The sequence below is a fragment of the Oncorhynchus keta genome, chromosome 37, assembly GCF_023373465.1.
Source record: "Oncorhynchus keta strain PuntledgeMale-10-30-2019 chromosome 37, Oket_V2, whole genome shotgun sequence".
Taxonomy (NCBI): Eukaryota; Metazoa; Chordata; class Actinopteri; order Salmoniformes; family Salmonidae; genus Oncorhynchus; species Oncorhynchus keta.
In genome coordinates, this window is record NC_068457.1 from 26872418 (window position 1) to 26880885 (window position 8468).

The following is an 8468-nucleotide window of genomic DNA, read 5'->3' on the forward strand; positions in this document are numbered from 1 at the left end:
AGAGACCTCATTAATGGTCTGAACCTATATCTGTGTACTAGAGACCTCATTAATGGTCTGAACCTGTATCTGTGTACTAGAGACCTCATGAATGGTCGGAACCTATATCTGTACAAGAGACCTCATGGATGGTCTGAACCTGTATCTGTGTACTAGAGACCTCATGAATGGTCTGAACCAGTATCTGTGTGTTTGAGACCTCATGAATGGTCTGAACCAGTATCTGTGTACTAGAGACCTCATGAATGGTCTGAACCAGTATCTGTGTACTAGAGACCTCATGAATGGTCTGAACCAGTATCTGTGTGTTTGAGACCTCATGAATGGTCTGAACCAGTATCTGTGTACTAGAGACCTCATGGATGGTCTGAACCTGTATCTGTGTACTAGAGACCTCATGAATGGTCTGAACCAGTATCTGTGTGTTTGAGACCTCATGAATGATCTGAACCAGTATCTGTGTACTAGAGACCTCATTAATGGTCTGAACCTGTATCTGTGTACTAGAGACCTCATGAATGGTCGGAACCTATATCTGTGTACTTGAGACCTCATGAATGGTCGGAACCTATATCTGTGTACTAGAGACCTCATTAATGGTCTGAACCTGTATCTGTGTACTAGAGACCTCATTAATGGTCTGAACCTGTATCTGTGTACTAGAGACCTCATGAATGGTCTGAACCTGTATCTGTGTACTAGATACCTCATGAATGGTCTGAACCAGTATCTGTGTACAAGAGACCTCATGAATGGTCTGAACCAGTATCTGTGTACTAGAGACCTCGTGAATGGTCTGAACCTGTATCTGTGTGTTTGAGACCTCATGAATGGTCTGAACCAGTATCTGTGTACTAGAGACCTCATTAATGGTCTGAACCTGTATCTGTGTACTAGAGACCTCATGAATGGTCTGAACCTATATCTGTGTACTAGAGACCTCATGAATGGTCTGAACCAGTATCTGTGTGTTTGAGACCTCATGAATGGTCTGAACCAGTATCTGTGTACTAGAGACCTCATGAATGGTCTGAACCTGTATCTGTGTGTTTGAGACCTCATGAATGGTCTGAACCAGTATCTGTGTACTAGAGACCTCATGAATGGTCTGAACCAGTATCTGTGTACTAGAGACCTCATGAATGGTCTGAACCTGTATCTGTGTACTAGAGACCTCATGAATGGCCTGAACCAGTATCTGTGTGTTTGAGACCTCATGAATGGTCTGAACCAGTATCTGTGTACTAGAGACCTCATGAATGGTCTGAGCCAGTATCTGTGTGTTAGAGACCTCATGACTGGTCTGAACCAGTATCTGTATACTAGAGACCTCATGAATGGTCTGAACCAGTATCTGTGTACTAGAGACCTCATGACTGGTCTGAACCAGTATCTGTATACTAGAGACCTCATGACTGGTCTGAACCAGTATCTGTGTACTAGAGACCTCATGAATGGTCTGAACCAGTATCTGTGTGTTAGAGACCTCATGACTGGTCTGAACCAGTATCTGTGTACTAGAGACCTAATGGATGGTCTGAACCTGTATCTGTGTACTAGAGACCTCATGAATGGTCTGAACCAGTATCTGTGTGTTTGAGACCTCATGAACGGTCTGAACCAGTATCTGTGTACTAGAGACCTCATTAATGGTCTGAACCTGTATCTGTGTACTAGAGACCTCATGAATGGTCGGAACCTATATCTGTGTACAAGAGACCTCATGGATGGTCTGAACCTGTATCTGTGTGTTAGAGACCTCATGACTGGTCTGAGCCAGTATCTGTGTGTTAGAGACCTCATGAATGGTCTGAACCAGTATCTGTGTACTAGAGACCTCAGGAATGGTCTGAGCCAGTATCTGTGTACTAGAGACCTCAGGAATGGTCTGAGCCAGTATCTGTGTGTTGGAGACCTCATGACTGGTCTGAACCAGTATCTGTGTACTAGAGACCTCATGACTGGTCTGAACCAGTATCTGTGTACTAGAGACCTCATGACTGGTCTGAACCAGTATCTGTCTGAACCAGTATCTGTGTGTTAGAGACCTCATGACTGGTCTGAACCAGTATCTGTGTACTAGAGACCTCATTAATGGTCTGAACCTGTATCTGTGTACTAGAGACCTCATGAATGGTCGGAACCTATATCTGTGTACTTGAGACCTCATGAATGGTCGGAACCTATATCTGTGTACTAGAGACCTCATTAATGGTCTGAACCTGTATCTGTGTACTAGAGACCTCATTAATGGTCTGAACCTGTATCTGTGTACTAGAGACCTCATGAATGGTCTGAACCTGTATCTGTGTACTAGATACCTCATGAATGGTCTGAACCAGTATCTGTGTACTAGAGACCTCATGAATGGTCTGAACCAGTATCTGTGTACTAGAGACCTCATGAATGGTCTGAACCAGTATCTGTGTGTTGGAGACCTCATGACTGGTCTGAACCAGTATCTGTGTACTAGAGACCTCATGAATGGTCTGAACCAGTATCTGTGTGTTTGAGACCTCATGAATGGTCTGAACCTGTATCTGTGTACTAGAGACCTCATGAATGGTCTGAACCAGTATCTGTGTGTTTGAGACCTCATGAATGGTCTGAACCAGTATCTGTGTACTAGAGACCTCATGGATGGTCTGAACCTGTATCTGTGTACTAGAGACCTCATGAATGGTCTGAACCAGTATCTGTGTACTAGAGACCTCATTAATGGTCTGAACCTGTATCTGTGTACTAGAGACCTCATGAATGGTCGGAACCTATATCTGTGTACTAGAGACCTCATGAATGGTCGGAACCTATATCTGTGTACTAGAGACCTCATTAATGGTCTGAACCTGTATCTGTGTACTAGAGACCTCATTAATGGTCTGAACCTGTATCTGTGTACTAGAGACCTCATGAATGGTCTGAACCTGTATCTGTGTACTAGATACCTCATGAATGGTCTGAACCAGTATCTGTGTACAAGAGACCTCATGAATGGTCTGAACCAGTATCTGTGTACTAGAGACCTCATGAATGGTCTGAACCTGTATCTGTGTGTTTGAGACCTCATGAATGGTCTGAACCAGTATCTGTGTACTAGAGACCTCATGAATGGTCTGAACCAGTATCTGTGTACTAGAGACCTCATGAATGGTCTGAACCTGTATCTGTGTACTAGAGACCTCATGAATGGTCTGAACCAGTATCTGTGTGTTGGAGACCTCATGAATGGTCTGAACCAGTATCTGTGTACTAGAGACCTCATGAATGGTCTGAACCAGTATCTGTGTGTTAGAGACCTCATGAATGGTCTGAACCAGTATCTGTGTACTAGAGACCTCATGAATGGTCTGAACCAGTATCTGTGTACTAGAGACCTCATGAATGGTCTGAACCTGTATCTGTGTACTAGAGACCTCATGAATGGCCTGAACCAGTATCTGTGTGTTTGAGACCTCATGACTGGTCTGAACCAGTATCTGTGTACTAGAGACCTCATGAATGGTCTGAACCTGTATCTGTGTGTTAGAGACCTCATGAATGGTCTGAACCAGTATCTGTGTACTAGAGACCTCATGAATGGTCTGAACCAGTATCTGTGTACTAGAGACCTCATGAATGGTCTGAACCAGTATCTGTGTACTAGAGACCTCATGAATGGTCTGAACCAGTATCTGTGTACTAGAGACCTCATGAATGGTCTGAACCAGTATCTGTGTGTTAGAGACCTCATGACTGGTCTGAACCAGTATCTGTGTACTAGAGACCTCATGGATGGTCTGAACCTGTATCTGTGTACTAGAGACCTCATGAATGGTCTGAACCAGTATCTGTGTGTTTGAGACCTCATGAACGGTCTGAACCAGTATCTGTGTACTAGAGACCTCATTAATGGTCTGAACCTGTATCTGTGTACTAGAGACCTCATGAATGGTCGGAACCTATATCTGTGTACAAGAGACCTCATGGATGGTCTGAACCTGTATCTGTGTACTAGAGACCTCATGAATGGTCTGAACCAGTATCTGTGTGTTTGAGACCTCATGAATGGTCTGAACCAGTATCTGTGTACTAGAGACCTCATGAATGGTCTGAACCAGTATCTGTGTACTAGAGACCTCATGAATGGTCTGAACCAGTATCTGTGTACTAGAGACCTCATGAATGGTCTGAACCTGTATCTGTGTACTAGAGACCTCATGGATGGTCTGAACCTGTATCTGTGTACTAGAGACCTCATGAATGGTCTGAACCAGTATCTGTGTGTTTGAGACCTCATGAATGGTCTGAACCAGTATCTGTGTACTAGAGACCTCATTAATGGTCTGAACCTGTATCTGTGTACTAGAGACCTCATGAATGGTCGGAACCTATATCTGTGTACTTGAGACCTCATGAATGGTCGGAACCTATATCTGTGTACTAGAGACCTCATTAATGGTCTGAACCTGTATCTGTGTACTAGAGACCTCATTAATGGTCTGAACCTGTATCTGTGTACTAGAGACCTCATGAATGGTCTGAACCTGTATCTGTGTACTAGATACCTCATGAATGGTCTGAACCAGTATCTGTGTACAAGAGACCTCATGAATGGTCTGAACCAGTATCTGTGTACTAGAGACCTCATGAATGGTCTGAACCTGTATCTGTGTGTTTGAGACCTCATGAATGGTCTGAACCAGTATCTGTGTACTAGAGACCTCATGAATGGTCTGAACCAGTATCTGTGTACTAGAGACCTCATGAATGGTCTGAACCTGTATCTGTGTACTAGAGATCTCATGAATGGTCTGAACCAGTATCTGTGTGTTTGAGACCTCATGAATGGTCTGAACCAGTATCTGTGTACTAGAGACCTCATGACTGGTCTGAACCAGTATCTGTGTGTTAGAGACCTCATGAATGGTCTGAGCCAGTATCTGTGTGTTAGAGACCTCATGAATGGTCTGAACCAGTATCTGTGTACTAGAGACCTCAGGAATGGTCTGAGCCAGTATCTGTGTACTAGAGACCTCATGAATGGTCTGAACCAGTATCTGTGTGTTGGAGACCTCATGACTGGTCTGAACCAGTATCTGTGTGTTAGAGACCTCATGACTGGTCTGAACCAGTATCTGTGTGTTAGAGACCTCATGACTGGTCTGAACCAGTATCTGTGTACTAGAGACCTCATGAATGGTCTGAACCAGTATCTGTGTACTAGAGACCTCATGAATGGTCTGAACCAGTATCTGTGTACTAGAGACCTCATGAATGGTCTGAACCTGTATCTGTGTACTAGAGACCTCATGAATGGTCTGAACCAGTATCTGTGTGTTTGAGACCTCATGAATGGTCTGAACCAGTATCTGTGTACTAGAGACCTCATGGATGGTCTGAACCTGTATCTGTGTACTAGAGACCTCATGAATGGTCTGAACCAGTATCTGTGTGTTTGAGACCTCATGAATGGTCTGAACCAGTATCTGTGTACTAGAGACCTCATTAATGGTCTGAACCTGTATCTGTGTACTAGAGACCTCATGAATGGTCTGAACCTATATCTGTGTACTAGAGACCTCATGAATGGTTTCTGAACCACCTTATCTGTAGGCAGTGTGAGAGGATGATTGACAGGTTGATCAGTATCTGATTGACAGTGAGGACTGTAATGGTCTGAACTATCTGTATCAAAGACCTCATATGGTCGGAATCTATGTCTGGTGTACAAGAGACCTCATGGATGGTCTGAATCTGTTTGTCAGTGGTGCTAGTAGGTAAGTATGAATGGTCTAACCTGTTTGTCAGTGGTGCTGAGACCTCATGATGGTCTGATTCAGTATCTGTGTCAGAGACCTCAGTAGGAATGGAGGTGGATTCTATCTGTTTGTCAGTGGTGCTGAGTAGGTCATGAATGGATTCTATCTGTTTGTCAGTGGTGCTGAGTACCTCATGAATGGATTCTATCTGTTTGTCAGTGGTGCTGCAGTAGGTAGAGATGATGGATTCTGAACCTGTGTCAGTGGTGCTAGAGACCTCATGAATGGTCTACCAGTATTGTCAGTGTGCTGCAGAGGTCATATGAATGGTCTATCTGTTTGTCAGTGGTACTGCAGTAGACCTCATGAATGGTCTGAATCTGTTTATCAGTGGTACTAGTAGGTACCTCATGAAGGTGGAACCTATCTGTCTTGTCAGTGGTGCTGCAGTAGGAATGGTGGATTCTATCTGGTTGTACTAGAGTAGGTAATGGTCTGAATTCTATCTGTTTGTCAGAGGTGCTGCATTAATGGTCTGGATTCTATCTGGTTGTCACTGGAGACCTGAGTAGGTCTGAGGTGGATTCTATCTGTTTGTCAGTGGTGCTGCAGTAGGTAAGTATGAGGTGGATTCTATCTGTGTTGTCAGTGGTGCTGCAGTAGGTAGTATGAGATGGATTCTATCTGTTTGAATGGTGCTGCAGTAACTGTGGATCTATCTGTTTGTCAGTGGACCTGCAGTGAATGTGTCTGAACCAGTATCTGGTGCTAGAGACCCTCATGAATGGATTCTATCTGGTTTGTCTGTGTACTAGAGAAGTCATGAATGGTCTGAACCTGTATCTGTGTACTAGAGACCTCATGAATGGTCTATCTGGTTGTCAGTGGTGCTGCAGTAGGTCATATGAGATGGATTCTATCTGGTTGTCAGTGGTGCTGCAGTAGGTAAGTATGAATGGATTCTGAATCTGTTTGTCAGTGGTGCTGCAGTAGGTAAGTATGAATGGATTCTATCTGTTTGTCAGTGGTGCTGCAGTAGGTACCTCATGAGGTGGATTCTATCTGGTTGTCAGTGGTACTGCAGAGGTAAGTATGAATGGTCTATCTGGTTGTATCTGTAGGTACTAGAGACCTCATGAATGGTCTGAACCAGTATCTATCTGTTTGTCAGACCTCATGAATGGTCTGATTCTATCTGGTTGTCAGTGGTGCTGCAGTAGGACCTATGAATGGTGGAATCTGTTTATCAGTGGTGCTGCAGTAGGTAAGTATGAGGTGGATTCTATCTGTTTGTCAGTGGTGCTGCAGTAGGTAAGTATGAATGGATTCTATCAGTTGTCAGTGGTGCTGCAGTAGGTGAGTATGAATGGATTCTGATCTGTTTGTCAGTGGTGCTGCAGTAGGAAGTATGAATGGATTCTATCTGGTTGTCAGTGGTGCTGCAGTAGGTACCTCATGAGGTGGATTCTATCTGTTTGTCAGTGGTGCTGCAGTAGGAAGTATGAATGGATTCTATCTGTATCTGTGTCTGCAGTAGGTGGATGGTCTGAACCAGTATCAGTGGTGTAGCATGAATAGGTATGAGGTGGATTCTATCTGTTTGTCAGTGGTGCTGCAGTAGGTAAGTTTTATGAGATGGATTCTATCTGTTTGTCAGTGGTGCTGCAGTAGGTAAGTATGAGGTGGATTCTATCTGGTTGTCAGTGGTGCTGTCATGAGTATGAGGTGGATTCTATCTGTTTGTCATGGTGCTGCAGTGTATGAGGTGGATTCTATCTGTTGTCAGTGGTGCTGCAGTAGGTAAGTATGAGGTGGATTCTATCTGGTTGTCAGTGGTGCTGCAGTAGGTGTATGAGGTGGATTCTATCTGGTTGTCAGTGGTGCTGCAGTAGGTATCTGTTTGTATGAGGTGGATTCTATCTGTTTGTCAGTGGTGCTGCAGTAGGTAAGTATGAGATGGATTCTATCTGGTTGTCAGTGGTGCTGCAGTAGGTAAGTATGAGGTGGATTCTATCTGTTTGTCAGTGGTGCTGCAGTAGGTAAGTATGAGGTGGATTCTATCTGTTTGTCAGTGGTGCTGCAGTAGGTAAGTATGAGATGGATTCTATCTGTTTGTCAGTGGTGCTGCAGTAGGTAAGTATGAGGTGGATTCTATCTGTTTGTCAGTGGTGCTGCAGTAGGTAAGTATGAGATGGATTCTATCTGTTTGTCAGTGGTGCTGCAGTAGGTAAGTATGAGGTGGATTCTATCTGTTTGTCAGTGGTGCTGCAGTAGGTAAGTATGAGGTGGATTCTATCTGTTTGTCAGTGGTGCTGCAGTAGGTAAGTATGAGGTGGATTCTATCTGTTTGTCAGTGGTGCTGCAGTAGGTAAGTATGAGGTGGATTCTATCTGTTTGTCAGTGGTGCTGCAGTAGGTAAGTATGAGGTGGATTCTATCTGTTTGTCAGTGGTGCTGCAGTAGGTAAGTATGAGGTGGATTCTATCTGTTTGTCAGTGGTGCTGCAGTAGGTAAGTATGAGGTGGATTCTATCTGGTTGTCAGTGGTGCTGCAGTAGGTAAGTATGAGGTGGATTCTATCTGTTTGTCAGTGGTGCTGCAGTAGGTAAGTATGAGGTGGATTCTATCTGGTTGTCAGTGGTGCTGCAGTAGGTAAGTATGAGATGGATTCTATCTGGTTGTCAGTGGTGCTGCAGTAGGTAAGTATGAGGTGGATTCTATCTGTTTGTCAG